Source organism: Rhea americana, unplaced genomic scaffold (genome assembly GCF_003343005.1).
Source record: "Rhea americana isolate MKP2758 unplaced genomic scaffold, rheAme1 scaffold_7, whole genome shotgun sequence".
NCBI lineage: Eukaryota > Metazoa > Chordata > Aves > Rheiformes > Rheidae > Rhea > Rhea americana.
The window spans coordinates 10615240-10638125 of record NW_028186867.1 but is presented as its reverse complement, the minus strand read 5'-3'; the positions used below and the strand labels follow the sequence as shown (position 1 = coordinate 10638125).

General features: G+C 42.2%; 1 protein-coding gene across 1 annotated transcript in view; it reads left to right on the top strand.

Moving 5' to 3' along the window:
* The window catches only part of AFF3 (ALF transcription elongation factor 3), a 277596-nt gene that overhangs the window by 201869 nt on the left and 52841 nt on the right, over nucleotides 1-22886 (top strand). The gene's annotated exons all lie outside the window — the stretch shown is intronic.

Here is a 22886-nt window from a genome sequence, read left to right as displayed (position 1 = left end):
TTGACTTTTTCCAAATTCTTTCCCTGGGAATTACTCTTCTTTTGATGAGATTCTGAATACATTTTATGCACAAAAACAATGCATTTTTTCTCCATAAGTTTTGAGGGATCAGTATTTTTGAGGAATTTAATTCATTTTTTACTTCACTGGAATGGCAGCAGTGCTTCAGGCAGACAAGCAAGAGACTGAATCCTTAGACAATATTCAGGTCTTCCTCAGCTCTTTTTCAAGCAAAATTCTATTAACTTCAATGGAAAACTTGCCTGAGCGAGGAATTCARGATTTGGGCCATCGTAAATGTTATAGTTGGGCCACAGGTCTGCACAGGTATTTACCTTAAATGACTTTTATGAAAGAGGATTGATTGAAATATAAGGTAGCTTTCTAAGAGAGTCCTGATTTCTTTTCCAGTTTGGGGATGGTGGGAGGGAGGGGGGAGGAGAGACTGTACATTTTAGTGCCTGTGAAAAAGAACGAGCAGATTTACATTTATCCACAAATGAGGTACTGTGTCATGCCGGCTGACACAGAGTAAATTTCCCCATGCCTTGTTGGCAGCCCCTTCTGCTCCGTCTGGCCCCCAGCCCCCCGCCTCCCTGGGAATAGGCAGTAATTGACTCTCGAAGGCAGCTCAGGCCAGGATTTCTCCAGAGCAGAGCCTGTCACTTAGGCTGAATTATATGTTGTGCATGGATGAATAACATTTCTCTCTGGTCTGAGGCTAAGACCGCCAAAATTATTGTCCTCCTCCCTCTCCACCCTCCCCAACAGTTTACAAACACCGTTTTGTTTAGATTTGTTTTTCTTTTCTCCCTTAAGGAAAAAAATTCCTGAGTGAAATGTGTGGGATACGGGTGAAATCACTGTCTCGGTTGTAGGGCACAAGAGTATCCACTGCAGTTGCAAAGAGAAAGAAGAGTCAGAGGAGCGTTATGCTCCTCTGCCTGGATGTGTGCACGCTCTCCCAGGCAGCTTTTGCCTTTGGTGGGAACAATACTGTGGCCGGAGAATATGTTTTTTCTCAGCACAGTCCCCGCAGCTAAATGAGGAACATWCCTGCAGACTGCTCCTGGAAGTAATGACCCTAAAACCCTGCATGGCACTTTCTGTCCATCCTAGAAGGAGAAGTAGCAGTGTTGGAAAGATAGGTCCTCCCTCACCAGGCTGTGGTGAGAGCCCAAAATGCACAGAGCTGCCCTTCGCACCTCGGCTTTATTATTTACGATCAGGCTTCTTCTGCTTCACTCTCTCTTCCCCTGAAAGCACTTTTGGAGACTACAGATTTCCCGCCTGCTCTGCAAACATTGGCGGGTGAGGCCACCTTCCCCCCCTCTTTCTGGATGAGGCGCTGAAAACCCTGAGAGCACACCCTGTGGGAGATGCCTCCCTGCCTTCCAAATGCAACCACACTGAGCAAAYGGGACGCCAAGGGGCCTTTTAACAGCAGTTTCTGTCTAATCTTGGCTAAACCATGGATGCATGTGACATTGCCACTCATTACTTGTGCCCCAGGATCAGCTAAGAACTCCTGGTTACACACCAGACACTTCCCAGGGCTCAAAGACTGGATGGTCTCATTTTCCATGAGATAACAGTTTACATAAACCTCTCAGTTATTTCATTTATTGTTTTTTTTAATATTCTCCAAGTATTCCTGTTTCAGTTTTCACTTTCAGATTCTCTTAAAAAAGATAATTGTTTAGCTAAATAAAAAAAAGGGAGGAAAGGAGAATTTCTAAACCTGTAGCCATTGATTTCTTCAATGTGTTGCSCTCAGACTTGTTTCCAGAGTGACACAGTAACCCCCAGCAGATTTATGTGCAAACACAAAGATTAGTGACCCAGAAGCTTGACTGAAACAGCTTTTCTGCTTCCAGAAGACAGGTTGCTCTGCACATGCACTGACTATTTTGCAGGAGTTCCTGTCAGGAAAGATGCACTGGCCCCATTAGCTTTTCATTCGCTCATGAAAAACCCTCAGTGTTTATACTGCACAGCTTGGCTTTAATTTTATTATGCTCTTCAGTAAAGTGGTTCAACTGTATAGAGCATTCAGTTTCTGGGACTGCGAAGAACATGAACTTCAGTCATACCCCTTAATGGTATCTAGCATACCTCTAGCATATCTTTGACCGTCTGATTCTTATATTCACTGCCTGAATAGCTTTCAGATTAAGAAAAATACCTGTAACTAAAATATTCAGTGTATTCTGTTATTATTTAACAGTAAGTAGTGTGGTTAAGCCAGGTCTTAAACCTGCTCAATCCCACTGAGCTAAATAGATTTTGCTRTTGACTCCAACAGTCACAGAACTCTGACCTTAATGCTGAAGTTAAAAGCCAATTTCTTTTGCAGTCTATTCCACTAACCCAGAAGCACTCGCTTTATGGATACTTTTGCAATGGAGAATGTCCAGCTGTAAATTACAGCTGTTTGCAATCATACCCAAACACAACACTCATTATTATTCTTCTGTTCTTTTTAGGCTGAAAAGCCCACCATAAGGGAGACCTCACAGTACTTAATCCACACATTAAACTCACTTGCAGCTCATTTTCATGTGCAAGATAAGTTTTTCCATGAAGTAAAGATTTACGGTGTCGTAGGGCACTTTTATTCCTCTAGCTACTTTTATTTCTCTGTGCCATAGTGTGGGCCAGGTGGGTCTGACTAAGAGTTTTGAATGCTTAAGGAAAACCTTACACCACTGCTGAACTTCGTCTTTCATTGTAACAGGGAAAAGATAGTTCATTCAGTGTGCGCTCGGACGGTACTTCCAAGACACGCTTAATTCACTGTTTGGACCTCTTATCCTTTCTGTGTCCTCGCACTGGAGGATGCAGACAGACCTTACTAGCTCCGTACAAACCTCAGCGCAAGAGTGTAGGATAGAGAGAGAGCGAGCAAGCACTCAGCTGGCAGAGACTGAGCTCGCTGAGCCTAGAAGCCATATGGCCATGCTGGCAAATCCTCCCACCTCAGCCGTAAGTCCTGTAAAGAGTCCAGCTTATTAGCTTGTGCTCAGCACCTGCTTAATATAAATATGTTTCGTTCAGCCCTGAACTGTTAAGTACAGGCTATGATAAGCTTATTTGATCTGCCACCATGGGCTATTGATAGACCAAGTGTCTCGACGCTGATCTCTTTTTTACAGTGTAGGCAAGCCCCTTGTGTGATGCCTGGTGAGTTACACAGCCTGTCTCAGCTCCTGTCAAGTAGAAGGAATAGTAATTTGTATTTCCATGTAGCTATGGTTTGTTCATCCATATTTGATCATGGTTAGGACATAAAAATGCATGATGTGCCAAGCGTGAGCTGGTTTACGCTAAAGGATGGTTGAAGTCAGGCAAGCTGCACTCAAGTTCCTGAGTAGGGCCAAACGAATCCGGTGTCAGGTACTCAGTCCCAAGAGCTGCACGGCAGGTCATGAGACACAGGGGTGCCCCAGGGTGGTGTGAAAGCAGAGGTGCTGCAGACCCCGCTCTCCACATGCGCCTGCACGTTAGCCCTCAGCTGTGAGGAGCGTGGGGCAGGAAAGGATATTCCAGGACAATCCAGTTCCCTCTGCTGATATTGGAAGCAGCCATGGGATAGGGGATCAATCCAGTGGGATTATAGCATGGCTCTTCTCCTGTGAACTAAGCCATATTGAGACAGACCGTTTGAGGTAGGCAGCCTGGGGAGGGGCTGTCTGTGAAGTATTCAGGCAACAATAGGCGGCAATTTAGACTTTTAATAGATCGCCTAAAGCAGGGAAAGCAGCTGTCCAAGCAGTCTTAAAACTTTCAGTGCACTGAGCCAAAGGTTTCTTGTTCTCAAGTATCTACTTGAGCTGTGATCAAGTGAAGCAGTTAAACTTGTGATACCCTAAAGTAAGCAAATAGTCCAGTGGCAGCTAGCAGAAACATTCATGTGCTTCATATCACCCACGTATTTATGTTTGTGTTGGACTGAGTTTTCTGATAACATCGACACTGCGAGAGTCCTCCACATGAGAAGCTACGTGGTCAGCTTATCAGTGGAGTGACTCAGCTAGCTGGCCGGCAGGAAAGACTTAGTATGACAGGTCTATGTAATCAGTGACAGCCAAGGGGAAGCCTTGGCTTGTGGCAGTTGATCTGGGTCCCAACAGTAAATGAAGGAACTGAGATCATGAGCTCCACAGGATACAAAGGCTGGCTGGAGAACAAGGTGCACACGTCGTATTCTTTGCCACAGAAACAAACATTCAGTTCTAGCCGTTATTAGTACATTGATTATACTTCCCAGATTACCTCTGCAAGCAAAAAGAGAGAATACTTCTGACAGGAAATACGGATTTATGGTTTGTTCCCTACATGAAAGCTTGCCCGTTGTTCGGAATCACTGGTGTCCCACAGTCACAGACCTCCCACGTGCTACAGGGTAGCAAAGGCGACTGCTGTTACATCTTATGGCAGAAATGATCTAGAGTTCATGTTTCTCAGCTCTCCTAGTTGCAGAACTTGAAGGAATAAGAATAATGATATGCATTATATGTAGGATACTATTTCCAGACTGCACCTTTCCTGTTGTGCACTAGAGAAAAAGGGCTCTAAAAGAAAAACTTATGGGGAAGGTTTTGAGTGAAAAGGAGTAGATATCACTGGAAAACTGGGACTCTATCTCCCTTCATTTAGCTTGTGAGTGAGATCTGTGGGYACCCATCTGCTACTGGATGTCTTCCCATACCTTGACTACTCCTGCTGTTTGGGTAGAATTGCTCTACAATAGCACCCAGACACTTGATTCGGATGTGCTGAGCAGAGCTGTCAGAGGGAATTTTTGCAATTTTGAGCCCTCGCTAGATATGTTTTTACTAACTACTGAGATTCCTGTAGTGTTTAAGAGAAATAATTGTTTCCTAAGCACGAATGTTAAGATGTGGTTTTTTTCCAAGTAAGTGAAAGCAGTTTGCTATCACCACAGACAAACGTTTTCCACCTCCCTATAGGAAACCTCATGCTTTCTCAATAGCACCTCAATGATATTTGAGGGGAGACGATAAGTTCTAGTTCAGAGAAACAACCGCATTTTGAAAAATATGCATCTGCTAAAAGAAAGGTCTGACTTGTGAGGTCTGATGCCTTTCCTTTGGCTTACTAGTTCTTTTAAGAGTCAGTGCGTGGATAATTACATAATTAACATGGGAGGAGAAAGAGGCAAGGTGCAGGTTTGCCGTCTTTTGCATATTAGTAAGGAGAAGACAGGTCCCACTGCTGGCTGGCAGCATGAAGAATATGCAAAGTGCTATTGGGAAGAAGAGCGTGTGTGTGTGCAGCATATGAAGTGCCTCAGCATATGATTAACCTCACCGGGTATGTAGTAAATAGTAGATAACTGTGATCAAAAAAGTATTCATGTGATTTATCAAGCTGAGCAACTGTGCATTTTGCAGTGAAGCAGGAGGTCAATCCTGAAATCTAGGGCAAGTAGAGCAATAGGAAATTGCAGGGACTAAGAAGTTAATCATACCGTTGGACTGCTTCCATCTGGTTTTGAAAGACAGAGTCAGTTCAGTGCTAGCGAGGACGCTTCACAGCAACAGATCAGGAATTAATTTTTTCAGCAAATCTTCAGCTATCATTTGCGGTAACACAGGCTTATAAAAATGTAATTTAATTTCATGGGAATAAATCACATAGGACGAAGTGTGAGAGTGTTTTCCTTATGTGTGTATCTGGAGCAAAAAAAGAGTGAGAGCAAGAGAAACAGCAAAAATCCAAAAGGAAACAAACATTAACAATATGAAACCTGGAAGGCGTAATTGGCCATCCGGTTAAATTTTGCAGGTAATTGTCTGAAAAATCAGTTTGCATTTGGGAAACTTCTACACTTTTATGACCCTTGAAGGCATAATTTCTGTAACCTATCTGTCCATCTTCATCAGCATGGGTCAAAGGAGCGCTGACTTAAAGTATTGTTGAATTGATGCTCTGAACACAACTTTCATATATCATGAGTCAGCTATGGGCAGTGAATTTGTTAATGAATTCTGTATTTTCTCTATTATTGATACTGCTTATATCTTACAATAAGACTTGAACAATATGTTCTCTTTGGGCAATGCCAGTCCCCCTAGGCACCGAATATGTTGTAAAACAAAGGGGATTTTAACCTTGATAGCAACACTGGTAGCTAAAACTTGCTTTATTGGAAGCAGTAGGGAGGACAGCCGATAACATTTTGCCTTTCTTTGGGCTGGCTTCAACAGTGGGATGAAAGAATAGAGAGAACTGTATTATGAATGATGTATTGTGCTATTTTTAGTGCTATGCTGCAAAAGTGAAATCTTATAAATACATTTGTATCTATTTCCTGGCAGCCTAAAGGAAAGCTCAGGTTTACACAGCACTAAGCGCAGGAAACAAGAGACCATGCTGTTCCCACAAAGCACCACACTTTCATTACCACCTTGTTTTAAGAAATGCTGAAAATGTGTAACAAGGTAATGGCACCTCAGTCTGGTCCAGTTACATGACGTTAGCATGGGACTTCTGACCTCTTTGTGTTCTAGCTCTAGCTCAGGGAGTCTCCAGAGTAGGCGCAGCAGTGCAAAGGAGACATTTCAGTTCCCTTTCTGGGAGCCAGTTGTCCATGCAGCAGATGGAAGGAGATCCCCCCTTCAAGCTTTAATCACTCAGTAATCAGCCAAGCACAACAGGGTTTTCTGGCATCAGCCCCAAAAACTCCACGGATGACATGCTCACCGTAGTTGGTTTTTCCTGCCTCTTGCAAAAGCAGTTTAGAAATCTGAACTGAACTTCTGCGTTTGCCTTTGTCACTTGTAAGGCTATCTGCCTACTGCCCTCTTTTCTAAAATATCTTAGTTTTAAGAGCATTTTCTCCCTGCTCTTGGTTTTGTTCTGACCCTAGCACCAATGGAGGCAAAAAGGAGACATGAGCCTTGATTTGCCTGGGGGAGAGCAAGCATTTTCTGCAGGAGACCAGTGCCACAAAAGAACTGTGCTTGTGCCAAGGGTAGGCAAGGGACTCCGTAGTACAGCGTCTTCATGTGGTCCCCGGTGGGGACAGCACACAGTCTGTGCCTCAGGTGGCTCTTTGCTCTTTGCGGGATGAAGAGGACCCTACGCAGAAGGAGCAGAACTATGGCCAGTTTCTTTACAGGCAACAAAAGGTGAGTAGGTACAAAGAAAGAGGCCCCCTGGGCTTTCACCTTGGGGGATTAATGTGCGATTTTTTGAGTCGGGCCTGAGACATTCCTTTAGCGAGATCACAGTGATAAAGTCTGAGATACTTTTCTCCCTTGTGAAGTCTCATCAGGTGTCTCTCTCTTCTTTCTTTCATGACTGTTTTGATTTTGGTGTAGTTTGCATCCCTTACCCTCTCTTTAACTTGCAGAAGGGGCAGATTTATTCTGCCACTGAGGAAGGGCTTCACACTATTTGATATTTCTTGCATTTCAGTGAAAGAAAATAAAAATGTGATCTTCAGACTGCCTGAGTTTCCTCCCAAAGAAGAATTGGAACATTTGTGAAATCTAACAGAGCTCGAAGGATGGGAAAGCAGTTTCCCACCTAGCTATTTCACATATGCCTGTGTGAAAGTACAGCAGCAGTCCAGAAGGGTCTTGCAGCTCAGTGTGTTCCACCAAGTTTCATACAAAGGCTTCATCTTGAACAAACATCACAGCTGCTATTTGAAAGGTTGCAGGCATGTTTGGTAGTACCTCTGGAGAAGTCCTTGGCTAAGAAAGCCTTGGGAAAAAAACAAATCGGGACTTTCTGAAAAAAAAAATCAGATTCATGGGACTATTTTTGTTTGTCTGCTCTTATTCCTTTAACAATTCTGCCATTTTCCTACCTTATCAAAAAGAATCACTGCCTACTGGGTGACACATAATAGTAATCTCCTGGCTGTCTGAGATCTTTGACCAAGAAAATGTCACCTAAGCCTCTTCAGGACCACCATCCATACTTGTAGGCAAGTTCTTATTGAAAAGTCTGTGAAGGAGACACACTTCCACAGACCAGTTACAAACCCCCATGGGTCTTATTCCCAGAATCCCAGAGATTCTATTGCTGCAAAAGTCTCTTCCCATCCAAGTAATTGTTTCTTTCATTCTTTTCTATAAAACAAAAAAATTTTATTTCTGGGCACTGCATTGAAATCTAGATACTGATGCAAAGCCACGATTCAGAGATGTTCTGTGCCCAGAAGAGCTTCCAAAGTAGGGACTTGACCTTGCATTCCTGCTATACCCAGAAGCCAAATTCAAATTGCTGGAAGTTTTGGGTGAGTGAGGAATGTTGTATTGAGCTTTAGGGCTTGGGCTAGTTAAAGAAGGAAGACTTTTTCCAGGCATGTGAAAAGTCTTTCATGCAGACATCAGGAGAAGGAGGTATGCTTATGTACTTTTCAGCCAACGTTGACAAATTGGCTTTGCATGCAAACCTTTTGGTTTACCCAAGGAGTTAGTTTGTGGCAGCCGGGAGCATTTTTCATGGTAAATGTGAAAAGTAAATAGAAAAATGACAAGTTTCTGGTTTAGTTTGATGGGAGGGGATTTTTTCCATAAAACTGAATCTTAAATCATGTAATTGTTTTTAATGTTTTGAGCYTCACAGAGCAGTAATTCTCTCTGGCTCATTGATGGCTCTGATCAGTGTACACTAGCAATGATTCTTACTTTACACTAATTCTATCCTTTGAACTCTTTTTAAACTTCACTGACCAGATTTTCAATGATATAAATTGTAATAGCTCCTCTGATTTCAATGGTGTTATCTCAGTTGTTTCAGTGGCATTTCTGCCTACTGAGGATTTGACCTCAGGGCTTTGGAAGTATTTCCAGTTTTTAAAAAGCACAGTGCTGCCTGTGTGTGCTTCCAAAGGTTGCACAAGTGAATTCTTTGCAGGAACGCACTGTGTGTGTGGTTTGGACATCAGGACCCAGTTCCAGTTGAACTCAGCACGTCTATCAGCTCCCCCAACACCCTCCTCAGCAGCCTCGTGAGTAGGGCTGCAGGGAAGGCATCCAGGCTCCTGAACTGCAGCTCTTCTGGTGGAAGCCGAGACCCCCAAAAAGTCAAAAGTCAAAGTAAAATTCCCAACTTGCAAGGCTTTTTGCTCAGTCATCATTTCTAGGGGGTCTGCCTGGTGACATTTTCCTTACAAATCATCAGAACAAAGACTTTCTCCTYTATTTTTTATTATCATTACTTTCTTTCAGGCTGTGTTTCATGGGGAAATTCAGAACTGGCGGGCTTTGTTCCAAACTGGAATGGCATGAAATTTCAAAATCATCCTCAAAAACGGAAGGCCTTCCTTCTCTCAAGATCTCTATTTATAGCAGGCTGCCCTTTTTGCAGTCAGAGAGGGGACAGATCGTATTATAATTGTGTGCTCTCATGTGTTTTTAACTTAGATGTAAAATTAGGTCTGGCTTGAAACTGGGTGTAGACAGTCTAAGTCCAAGAATTCTATTTCTATAACCTGAAAATGATATAATTTTGAAAGGCATAAATAAATAAAAATTGCTTAAATTAAATTAGATGKTTTTTGATAGGGTATGATTTAAATGAGATACATGCTACTTTTCATATAGTCTGCAATCTTCTGGCATTTTAATAAAAAAAGAAAATTATGTATTTTAAAATGGAAAATTAGTTATTTTAAAGGTAGGTGTTTTATATCTAATGAAATCTACTTTTCATACCAGTGTAGTCTGCGTATTAGATTGCTCTAAAGGTTTTAAAGGCCTTTTTCACTCTTGACTCAAGCACATAACTTTTCTTCGTGCTTGTGGGAATCTCTCTCATACACACAGAAGAGAATAGGCCCTTCTCCGTGAAAATATAGCAGCCAAGCAATTCACAATTGCACTTGCTTATTGTTTACTGGCACAACCAAGCATGACTGCTCCAAATGAACAAACAGTTCATCAAATAAGGAAAAAAAAAAAAAAAAAAAGGAGCGGAGTGGGTGTCAGCGAGCCCGGAGGGCAAGGCCACCCCGCGGGGCCGGCGGGCCGGTTCTGCAGGAGCGCCGAGGCTGCGCCGCTGGGCTCCCCGGCATAACCAGCCCTCTCCCGCGCTGTTGATCCCCTCCGATCCTTATTTCTTGCAGCCACTTCTTTTCAGGTCATGCTGTTCCCTTTTTCTAAAACTTAATAAGCTTGATACTGACCATGTGGAGTTAGAGAGGGTTTGTAAATATTTGTATCTTCGGTATTATTCCTTTGATAGGAGACACTAGCACAATATTTCCCACATTAAAAGGGCTCTTGGGGAGGGCTTAGGAACTCTGGCCAGGCGAAAATAGTTGCCTGAAGGAAGAGGAAAAACCTTGGAGAATTACCAGACTCTTTTTTTTAAATTTGGAGACAAATGGACTTTTCAAACTTTGCCCTGAAAAGAGATCTGGTCATGACCTACTATAAATCTCATATGGCCATTTAAGTCCTCACAGAGCTCTGGTTAAACAGCATTGCACCAGACAAAACCTCCGGGGCATGAGGACATGGCTGCGGTTTTTCCCTTTCAAGCTTGTATATTGTCCTTATAACATATTGCCAATGTTCACAGGACCAAATGAGACTGTGGCCTTTCTTTAATGTACTCGGCGCTCTTGTGCTGGGAGCCTGTGAGGTCAAAAGGAAAACATGGAATGAAATCGCCGCCGAGTGTCGGTCTTTCCCAGGCTTCCTGGCAATTTCCAACTTCTCACTCCATTGTTTCCCCTTAATAAGACAGAGTTTGTGCTCTGCACAAAAAAAAAAAAAAAAAAAAGAAAAGAAAAGAAAGAAAAAAAAAAAGAAAAGAAATAGCTAAAAGAGCTAAGACTCAGAAAATGAGCAAATGTGTAAAAAACTGACAGGTTCCCAGTGTGCCGAAACTGATAACAAGCATGCTTATTTTCCCAGCTTGAAACGTTTCGGTGCAAACCCCTCCCAGCCCTTGCAGGATGAGGTGCAGCCGACAGAAAAGAAGCGCCACTGGGCTCCCTGTGTGGAGGCTGTAGCCCACGTTCTTGAAATAGAGATGTTGATAGGTACGGCTCGCGRAAGAACTGAATCTGAGGCTCTTCCAGCGGTCGGATCCCACTCCACATTCCTCGTCCCCGGGCCGCAGGACAGATTCGTGGCGTGGCATTTCAGCTGAAGAGGAAAACGATTGCAAAGTCACTTGTGCAAGCCCAGGGAAGAGCAGCAAATCCTAAACACCCTCTGAGTCTGTCACTCCTGAACCAATGCAGAGATGTACTGTGACCTCTAGTTCAACTTTTCTTTTTATGCCGTTGTCTGAATTAACATGTTATCTGGTTGTCAGCTGCCACTGAATTTTAACTTCAGACTGCTGATATTTACCAAGTATTGTGTGAAAAAGTATGTATTTTCCTAAATAATTTTAGGGGTTTTAGTGCTGGTGAAAAGTGTCAGTTTGACACCTGATTATCCAMGAATATCCCAGTTGTGAGGCAAGAGTAACTTCCCTCCTCCCGGAGCCTTGCACTGTGTACTGTTCCCAAGCACATTTTTCATCCATGCAAACAAAAAGCAGTGTTTAAGCAGATAAATGCCTTAGCATTTGATGTGGTTAGCTAATCAGAGCCAACACTACATTATTTTCCAAGAAATGTATTTTGTTCTTCCGCTTGGACAAAATGTAGCCATTTATTAGCATGACCAGAGCCATGACAATGTTATGTCCTTGAGCCACTCTTCACTGCTGGTCTCCTCTGCCTGTGTAAGATCTCCCAGGCTATTGCCCTATCCAAATTGTTAGGGTTGTTCATGTGGCCAAAAGTCTGGTATGACTGTGGAGCAGCAGTAAATTGGGGATCTSGTTTGTAATTGTTTCTACATTAGTAATGTACCACATTAGCTTTTAAATACATTACAGCAAAGTCTATGAATACTCTTTCTGGCTAACTGAAGAAAATTTTAGCAAATGAATTCGCCCTGCTCCCCATGGAGAAGGCATGCTCCAGTATCACAACGCCCTCATTGTGTTGAGCTCCATGGGGCTATCAGACACCCATGTTCAGTTCTTGAATTGGGAGGTTATCTTGAAAGGACAAGTAACTGCAAAACCCATAGCTGCATGGACCCACGAGTCACTTTTCCACTTAATCAAAGGTCTGCAAGGATGAAGAAGTGGTGAAATATGTGGTTAGTCTCACCAGTATAAAAAGAGAAAGCGGGAGGGGGGAGGTAAAATCTKAAAGAGCAGAAGAAAAGATGAGCCTCTTAAGCTAAGAAATTCTCAGCTACTTTTTATTAAGGCCATAGTGTGCCTGAAAGAATGGATTTTATGATGCTGTTTTCAGATTGTGATAGCTTGTAGTGTGATTGAATCAAAGCTTAGCTTGTGTGAACATTTAAGACACTCAAATGCGCTYTCTGCGCCTGTGCTGAAAAATAATTACTCGCCCCCCCAGAAGTCACACTTTTTTCTTTTTCTTTTCTTTTTTTTTTTAAGAGACGTAGCACCCAGCTCACATGGCAACTACTACTCTAAAATTAACCACATATGTTTCTAAAGCTGAGATGTAAACAGGGTTTGCTAAGTTAGGAAGTGATCGCCTTAAGTTTGTCTTGCACCTGGTAAAGAGCTCGTTAAAGGCAATATTGTGACCTTGAGCATTTTTTAAGTTAGTTGCTAAATACGACAGCACTCTAATAGCTTTGTTTTAATCTTGCTACTATCTTGTAAGGGGTAGAGTTATTTATTTGGCTGCAGAGCCACGTGGTTGGAAAGTATCTTATTTAAGTTAYATACCTCTTTGGTTGAAGTGATTCATGTTATAATTGGACAAAATTGAACAAGCCTGGTATACTAAAACTAAGCAAACGAATGAAAAACCTGTAACCATATTAGAACGGCAACAAGCTAATTGAGGGGCAGGTTTAGYTCAGTTGGCCAGAGCGTGGTGCTGCTAATGCCAAGGTCACGGGTTCAATCCCCATATGGGCTATGCTGAGGGTTGGACTAGATGATCTCCAGAGGTCCCTTCCAACCTTACCATTCTATGATCTATGATTTACCTAATTAACAGCGGACAATCAAATGGCCATCAAATTGGGGTCACAATCAAAACCTGAACCAATGAATCAGAGCTTTGAGTTATCAAATAAGCACATTAAAGGCAGAAAGAACTACTYCCAGTCAGTTTTGTGTTAGGAAAAGCTGAAGAGAAGGCAGCTCATGTTTTGACTAAGCTCCCAACGCATGTTCCCATCAGCACAGTGCATCGACTTGGACAGTCAAGGACTATATTCTTCAATGCTTGCCAGCAGCATGTGGAGGATGTTGCTGTTATGGTACAGCCTAGAGAAGTACATCCATCAGAGCGAACTCATTGGCAATGCACACTTTAGCCTTTCTTTCTTACATCACACAGTTCTTATGTATGATTAGTCTTTCACTGTTGTCCTCTCCTGGTCATCAAACTTGAATCAGGTCACTCCAAAAATCATATGCAGTTGCAGCTTTTAAATTATTGATTCAACGTTTATGAAAATGATTTTTGAAGAATTATTAGTCAGGAACTATGAATAATATTTGAGATAATTCACTAGCAGAAAATGGCAGATTTAAGAGTCTGACATTTGCTGCTAGGAAACAATTAGTATAGATCTTTTCCCCCTTTTCTGGGCAACACCTGCGCATTGATGCACATGTGAAATAAGGAGGAGTCCTTCCCATAAAGGAAAGAAAAGGGTTCAGACTTCAGCTTTGTTCCTAAGGCTCTCTAATTTGTATGTTTGCTGGTTGCAAGACCACACAGCAGAAGCATGGTCAGACATGACTGAGCTTAAAATTGGCCTCCCCTGCGCAGTTACTCTCTTGGGGTGTTGGATGTAGTTGGAGAGGCTCCCTTCGTGAAGAGTGTCTCAGYCAGTGACCTGGGTGGGGCTCTTCAGTCTGGTTCTCCACAGGCTTTCAGGGGAGCCAAGGCAGAGGAGCCCAGCTGAGAAGCCTGCCTTGCCCCAGGGTCTCAGGGGACAGCACTAGCTGGAGAAGTTAGGACTGTTCTCATAGCACCTTCCTTTTTCATGCTTACTTCTCCTCTTAGATGGAGCCCAGTTTTGTGGCTGTGACCAGTATGACCTAGGATCTGATCTGTGGATCACTGCTGAATATAACTACAGCCTTGCAGAGCTCCTGATAGGAACTACGGGCTGAGGTGTTGCACGCTCATGTCCTGCACTGTCCCTGYGCCAGACACTCTTGCCAGCCTTCTCATGCAGGGAAAGTACTTAAATCCCATGTTCAGCAGGAGTCCTGTCCTCAGGGCAGCTAATAACCTCATCAGCACTTACTCTCTCCATGCCTTCCCTAGTAATAGTCTCTTCTTTACCCTAACTTAGGGAGCTAATATGAATCCATTCACAGCTTGCACTAATGACTCTTAATCTAAAACTACAGATGGCCTCTGTGATTTTTATCAGATGAATTTATCAATAATTAAGCAAAGTTTTCACAGGTCTACTTCAAATCAAGGCCAATGTATCTCACAGCCTTTAGCCTTGTGTCACACTTTCCGTTGTATTTCATCCTATAAAAWTGGTTATGGCAACCTGAATAATTAGTTGCTGTGTTTGTACAGCATCAGCTCTATGCTTACTTCCAGTTAGTTATGCTGCTTTTCATCTTATCTAGAATCACACTGTCTTACCCTGGAGAGCACAGAATAAGTTTGCAAATTTTTTGTCCATGAGATCATCCAAGTAATTTGTAACTGCAGGCACTGTCTGTCTAACTTTATTTCCCTATGTTAAATAATTGTAATATTGTTTCTTTAAAACCCATGACAACAAAAGTCAAAACAATCTTAAATAATCCACAGACATATGGAATTGTTTTGMGAAAGAAAGTAAATTGCTGAGACTCCTCAAAAATGGAAATCTACCACGGAAACCCCAGCAGTCTCTTTGACAGTCTGCTCTAAAAYGTTTCACTTGCTTTGATGTTATTTGTAATTTATGCTCCTTTGAGGCTTTTAGATGAAGGAAATCATCTATTTTAATAATGTGAAACCCTCTTCTGGCCACCCGAGATGGGAATTCCTGCTCTGTTTCCTGTGCCTCGCTGACAGGGCCAAAGGGGGAAGGAGGGTTTAAAAATCATATGGCTACTAGTGATTTGTTGCATGGCTTCACCTACYATTAAGAAATGTCCATTCAGACGCTACTGTCTCTCATTCATGAAGTTGCATGTTTAGTGAAGCCATCTTTTCAAGCTCCCTCTGCATAGTAGTGTTATTTCACTGGATCAGTAATTCATAAGGATAGGTTATGTAGTTATGACTATAGTACAAAAGCAATTATTGAAATAGTCTCTCTAATTCAAAATTATTTTAATTACTAGTGATACCTATCCTTTTTTTTTTTCCCTCATTTCTGTGCCAAGTCTCTTCATGATTCTAAAATTGCCACCGGGCTATCACCTTTGGTAATTGCAGTTCTCTGAGCTGAGTGAACAAAGGAAAAATTAAACTGGAGTGTCTGAGGCAGGCAGAATAGGAAATATGTGTTCCTACAGGAAAGCTACTCTCCTCCTAATTACCCTGCAATTGCCAGGTTCAAAATCTAATTTATGAGTAGCATAGATAGAATGGCCACATTAGTCCGTTATTTCATGACAATCTTTTCTACTCTTGCTTTCAGAAAGGGAGGATTTTGCAGCTCTCAGTGCRTTGACATTGTCAGCAGCTGCTCTGGGCAGTGATGCTAGACTGCTATACTTGAGAGTCTCCAAAAAAATGTAAAATAGTCTCTTAAAAGCAAGGGTTTGTAGAAGGAGAGAGGCACTGTAGAGTGCAATTAAACAGATAAAGCATGACTGTATGGGCTGCCTCAAACATTGCTGACCACCTTCAGAAACAGTAAAATACACCAAATGGAGCAAATGAATTTCRTAACACTCCCAGAGTCCCTTTTACTCTAGGAAGCATAAGTAGCCTACTAAATATGGAGTAGTGGGTAAAGCTGCCAAAGTGCAATGTGCAGCTGGCACGTGGTTTCACCAAACAATACAACTGGTGCCTGAAGCCAAGCCTGCACTTCAGTCAAGTTGGGGCAATGACGTTACATATCCACCTCAATGAGCTTTAAAAAAAACGGGGAGAGACATGGCCAGCTGGAGCTCACCAAYAATTTGCTGCCCATATATTTCATACCTCATGCTGAGCTTTGTGTTGCCAAAGCACCAGAGTTTGTGATACCTGAGCTAGTCCCACAGATTTGCAGAAATGAGGCTGGAAGGGACCTCTTGAGGTCATCTCATCCAACCCCTTGCTTAAAGTAGGATCAGCTAAAGTAGATTACCCAGGGCTGTGACCAATCAGGTTTTGAATATCTCCAAGGACAGAGACTCCAAAACTTCTCTGGACAACCTGTTCCAGTGTTCAACCACTCTCACAATAAAAAAGATTTTTCTTATGTATAAATGGAATTTCCTGTATTTCARTTTGTGCCCATCACCACTTTCCTGTCACTAGGCACCACTGCAACTAGTCTGGCTCCATCTTCTTTACTCCCGTCAATCAAGTTTTTACACATATTGATCAGATTCCCCCTGAGCCTTCTCTGCGCCAGGCTGAASAGTCCCAGCTCTCCCAGCCTTTCCTCATGAGGTTGCACCTATGAGAGGTGCTCCAGTACCTTAATCTCTTTGTGGCCCTTTGCTGGACGTGCTCTAACTGGAGAGGCCAGAACTGGGCAACAGTACTCCAGATGTGACCCAACCAGGGCTGAACAAATGGGAACAACCACCTCGCTTAAGCTACAGGCTACAGGGTGCCCTGCAGCCCAGGATACCATTGGCCTACACAAAGCCCATCAACAGTTTTCCCTGTTGCAATCTAAGACCATCAGAAAGTGTTTCCTCCTTCTCTGAGAAAGCACTGAGGTTGTATTATTTGGGAGCTTCACTCTTAGAGTATTACCTTTCGGTGTCATGCACAAAATGCAAACAGAAAGCTCTCAGGAATCTGATATTCCTGCTTTGTTTCATTCTTTTGAAGGTTTTTTATTATTATTATTTTCCCCTGAGGAATTAGCACTTTAAATGACTTCTACAATCAGTAAAATTTGTCTGAAGACCTGCTGGGGTCTTCAAGCTAGTTATCAACAGAGTCATCTAGCCCTTTCCCCCAGTGTCTAAGCTAATGGCAAAGACCCAGCACCTGATCTTTCTTTCCAAACTAGCAGGGGTTAGAGTCATGCAGAGATGGTAAAAAGTCCCAAAGAGTTACTACCTTCTTGCTGTAGCAACTACAGAAAACCATATTCTCCTGGAAACCTATCTGTCTGTATCATCTTCTCTGCAAAGCGCCTGTGCCAAATCTTCCACTGGCCCCCTTTCCCGGCTGCAGACAAGTGTCCTGGTGCACACAGTTTTAAAGAAATACTGAATGTATATCCTCACAGCTGGGCACTCAGCTCCTAGCTGCAACACATGTTGACTTGCACACCTTTAACTGTCTCCCTGCTGGATCATGCTGCTAAAAGAAATTCCATGCCCACCATTTCATGCAGCACATCCTAGAGCATGCAAGACCTCAGTTAGGCGGGGGACAGAGAAGTCTGCTCAAGACACCGTAATACAAACACCAGAGAGCCAAAAGGGGCCCATTAGCCTGYAGGGAAAGAGGGGAGGAGGACAACAGCAGCTTGTGGGCACGGGGAGGGAGAAGCAGCACTGATAAGCAATATTTCTCCTTGTTCTCGAGCCCTTTGCCCTCTATCATGTATGTATTTCCTTTCTGCCTCCCTGGGAGAGGCTGGGAGAACAAAAGCCACATTGAAGAATAGGCAAAGGCATCTATGCATGCCTTAGTGATATTGTAATATAAGAAATCTAAAAAAGATGCATGGTAGTTAAAGAACAGCAAAACATATATGGACTGAAAGATATATTGGGCGATATAGGAATAACTACATTGGAATGCAGCATGGTGTAAGACTGATTTTTTTTATTAAAATGTCATACAGTTCTAGTGTTTTTCCTGCTAGTTGGTAGCACATTTTGTAGGAATAAAGGATTGATAACATCCTGGAGGAGAGTGCAGCTGGGGAGCCACTGAGTCCAGACACATCAGTACTGCATTCTAGATTAATAAAGCAAATAAAATTATATTTGCTTTGTAATTTATTTCTGCCTCCCCTAGTCATCCATRTGTGCATAAACAAGCTTCAACTTTGCTTTCTATGGATGACATCTAACAAAAGGATTCAATTCACATCTAATTTTTCCTTTGAAATATAAAGGCAATTTGCATAATTTTTTCTTAACATAGATTTAGTATATTTGTGATTATCATACTTAGTCAATGTTAATCACTGTTATTTATCATGGGCCACCTTTAAACACTATGATTGAGGAAGGCACAGCAAAAGGTTATTAGTAGGAGCTACTCTGCTTAAAATGTTGCATCAGGCATCTGCACACTGTGATGCAGAGTGGGTCAGATCCTGATACCCTCACTAAGCAGAACATTCCTGCACTTTATGAGCACTTTTGAGTACTCTAGCCCAAGCTGTAAAGTGAGGGGCTAGTAAGCCAGAACATGGGGTCACAAATCTGAGCCCGGTCAGTCTGGGAGCAGATTTTTTCCCAGTGGCTCAGAACGCTGAAAACCTAATGCTACACTACAGGCAAATATTCAAGAGCTGAAAATTTGTTTTAAATATCCTTTATTTTGAACTATTATGTAGATAATAGGTAAACAGAATATCTTAGACAAATCTTTCTAAAAGCATATTAAAATAGTTTTGCATGTTGCTAGAAAACAGGCTGTACTTACATCAGAATGGAGAATAGAAGAACCTCTTACAAGTATTCAAATAATCTCAAACTAATTAGCTTTTAACATCCTCTCTGCTACAGTTCTGGGCTTTATTAGCTGTTCTGCTTGCCACTCCTGAGCCTGCCTAATGTCTTCTGTAGAACAGCTATGTACTTTTCCAGGCATTTATCATTTCTTGAAGCGTATAAAAGAGAGCACTTGGATTCAACTAACAGACTATCTAAATGCTGCTCTGCATAGAAAGTGATATATACTGACAAGCAGTAGAAGTTAGATTTTCTTTATAAGGTTCTTTATGGTGAGCAAACCCACTTAAAACAAGCTCCTTCTCAAGACAGCATATTGATTAGAGCTTACGGGCCAAAAAGACCTTTGGGAGGCAACAGAATATGGCTTGAGTCAAAGAGTAACACTGAAGCTGGCAGCAGCAACATTAAGAGTCAGTAAAACCTGAGAGAGTTTGTCTCACGTTGAAATTTATTGCACCCATTTGGACAGCCATTATAGTAGTTAGTAATTTTATCTGCACAAGTTCATCTGTATTTGGACTTTCAGAGCTTAGTGAGGTATCTTGCAACACAGAACCATATCCAAGGCCTTGTTGAATCAGGAAGAAGACTGTCATGCTGAAGGGGGGTGCAATTGTGTCTGAAAATTATAAAAAGCCAACTGTTTATGTGGGCAGCCATGGCATGAGTTAACAGTATCTTTAAAATAAGTTGATGAGAGGCCAGGGAGGGAAAGGAACTTCCTGGACTGTAGTGCAGTGGTCGTCTTCTGTGGCTTGATGAAACTGTCACCCAAAAGCGAAAGTTGCCTTTTCCTTGGATAGAAGTACATCTGTACTCATACTTTAGGAAATAAATGAGAAAAGCAAGACAATATCCAGGTAAATTTCCAGAGAAATGGTATAAATTTCTCCTGATGAGACATCCGGAATATGGTAGAAATACMGTTAATGTCACTCTACATATTCCAGTAAACATTTTGCACTGCTCCTTGCTATGACTAATCTGAGATCTATCTATTTTATACCCTCTTCTGCCCATTTTCCTCTTCATTTGACCCTATAAGCACAGAATATAGGCCCCTTAGCAACCTAAGCTGTATACTTATTACCACAGAAATCTGAAGTCATCTCATCGTTTTCCCTACACCCGGACAAGATTAGTCCCAACCAAACACTGGAGATCTTCATGCTGCATTCCACTCCCAATCTTTAGAACAAGTGGAGAGAATGAACTGAACCCTATGGCTATGGAGAGGAGGTTGAACGACACCTCCCTTGTTTCCCATCCTGCTCACTGTGGATGGCGTGGGGCATGCCAGGCATATTGCTTCAGCCACCGTTATGATCCTAGATTCCATTTAGTCAATCAAAAGAAGTAGGTATCTCCAGAGAGCATTTTTGAGTGCTTTGGTTAGGCAGTAGTTAGGCCCTCTCATAAGTTAAGAGCATAAAAATATTGTTCATACAGACTCACCGTTCTATACTCCATTGGCCGGTTATTTCAAGATCTGACCAAAAGGATCTAAATCCACCTTGATTTAACTCAGCTACATTCTTTTTTAGTCATTTTTTCAAGCTTTGCACAGTAGATAAAGTTCCAGATAAAAGAGTCCTTATTTGTTCACAAAGTCAGCAAATTGGCTTGGCTGAAGTCTTCAGGGGCCATCTGCCAGCTGACTTACAAACAATTCTTAGTACTTGTCACTCTTTACACTCTGTATTTCCATTCATCTCTCATCAGATCAGGGCCTTTCTTCCTGTTTTCACTGACTGCAATGTAATTCTCTATTTTTTGTTTATCTGAAGTACTAGGGCCTCCTACCCTGGTATGTGACACATCAAGATTTTATGAAAAAGGTACTCCTGTGGAGCACTCCCTCTCTCTTTAAGGCCATTAGTTCAGAAGTCCTTTTTTCAGGTGGTAGGATTTAGTGTCTCAAGTGCTTCCCCATGATGAAAAAGAATTTGTGTGGAGCCTCGTGACATTTTTATTTTTACATTAGCCCACTCTGATGAGACTTTCTGACAACTGAACCATCTCCTGTTCCATCTCTGGCTAATCAGGCAAGCCAGTGGAATGCAGGCATATCTTTTACCCTCATCACGGGAAGCAGAATGGATCTCATCTCCAAGTGTACCTACCTTCTTCAGTGGACTTAGGTAACCTGATCTCACACGGACAAATGCGCTCAGGCTGTCTGGGGACAGTTGGCAATTGCATGTGCAGCAACTCCTCACGCTGGCAGGAAAGGAACTTCCTCAAAGTGAGGAGAGAAGAGAGAGAATTAAGGAAGAGGAAAAAGTGGAAAATAACAGGTAGTTATTACAAGCAATCAATGAGTGCCAGAAAGACATCAAAAGCCTCAGTACTATCAGATAYGGAAAAGTACTGGCTGAGATTGTCAGCCACTAGTACCATGTACCTGCTGTGCCCAAAGGAGTCCTTTTTCCTTCTTCCAAAATCTCATTTTCTCAGTCCTTTCCTGGACCTTTTRGAATGAAGAAAATCTGACTTGAGAGCTAGATTCTAATATGAAAAAAATATATTTGAAATATTCTAGGAGATTAATTGATTTGCTTACCATCTCCACTCTTTCTCCCTTGCCTTCAGAAAGAAAAGGGAAAAAAGAAAGTGAAAAGAAAAGAAAAACTACAGTGGTTGTTGAATGGAGTCCCTTCAGCATGTCTTTTCAGTTCAGTATATTTGACCATTTCTGCAATACAAGAGGGGAGCAACAAACCTGATTTCAGCCAGGGCATCCTTTCTCATCTGCTTTTTGGAGAAAAGGAAAGGGTATATCTCCCAAGAGAATCCTTTGAGTGATGCTGCTTCTGGAGTATGGTTGTAACTCTGTAGCACCTTAGCCATCATGAAAAAGAACCCTCACATAAAGAGCATTAAAGATACAAAAAGTGTGTCCTACATTCCCTTTCAGATGTACAATTSAAAGACACTGGGCCTAATTTCCAACCAGCAATAAAAACAGGCCTCAGCCAGATAACAGGCATGATCTCAAATAGRAAGTTCCTAACTATGTACATCACCAAACTGATAAAGGGAGAAAAACACAACTTCTGGGAAAGAGAAGCATGCAAGGACCATCAATCTGCTGGTCGCTGGGGGAGATCAAGAGCACAGTCTTGCCTGACTGAATCTTCTCCACAGTTTCTTCCATATACCACTTATTTCTTTCCCCCTCAGAAAACTCCCAGTGAAAATGGCTCCCAGATTTCACACTGGGGACAGGAGGGCAGCTGTTTATAGACTRTGCTCAAAATTTCATCATTCTTCAGGCCATTGGTCCCAGGGCATGTTCCAAGAGCAGCATCGGGCACATAGACTGTGCCTGGCACTTTTTAAGTCACTATATTCAGGGAGATTAGGAGACTAGCTAATCTACCAGTGAGAAAAGACTCTTAGAGGCATTCTAYTAAAGAGTTAACTTTCCTGGACCAGGGGATCTCACTGCTCATATTCAGCTGATGCAAGGTCAATGACAAGCACACCGAGGAAGTCAGAGTTGCTTTATTTTTCTTGTGAGCAGGTCAAATAAAACACTGCTGATGCTCCATTTATCTGGAGCGACAAGCAAACACTTGGCAGCAGTGGAAAGCATACRTTGGAATCTGGCACCAGCCTCCTCGCACAGCTGTCAGCCTGCTGACTAATCACTTCATCCCCGCGTTAATGCTGCTCCAGGTCTATAGGACCCTTTCATCTCAGATACCCAGGCACACGCTCATTCTGATAGAGCTATTTATACAACAATGTTGCTATTAATTGCTATGTACTATTTTATTATAGGCTTTCTTTTAAAAAAAAAAAAAAAAGTCTTTTTTTTCAGTATTCTTCTCTTTTTTACCAATTCTTTCAAGGWGGAAGCTGTGATCTGCCCTGCTTCCCATATCAACCAGGTCTTAGACAGACACCCCCTAGACAGGTCAGACTGAATTTTCTTGATTTTCTTTTCTTTTTCTTTTTCTTTTTTCTTCCCATATCAACCAGGTCTTAGACAGACACCCCCTAGACAGGTCAGACTGAATTTTCTTGATTTTCTTTTCTTTTTCTTTTTCTTTTTT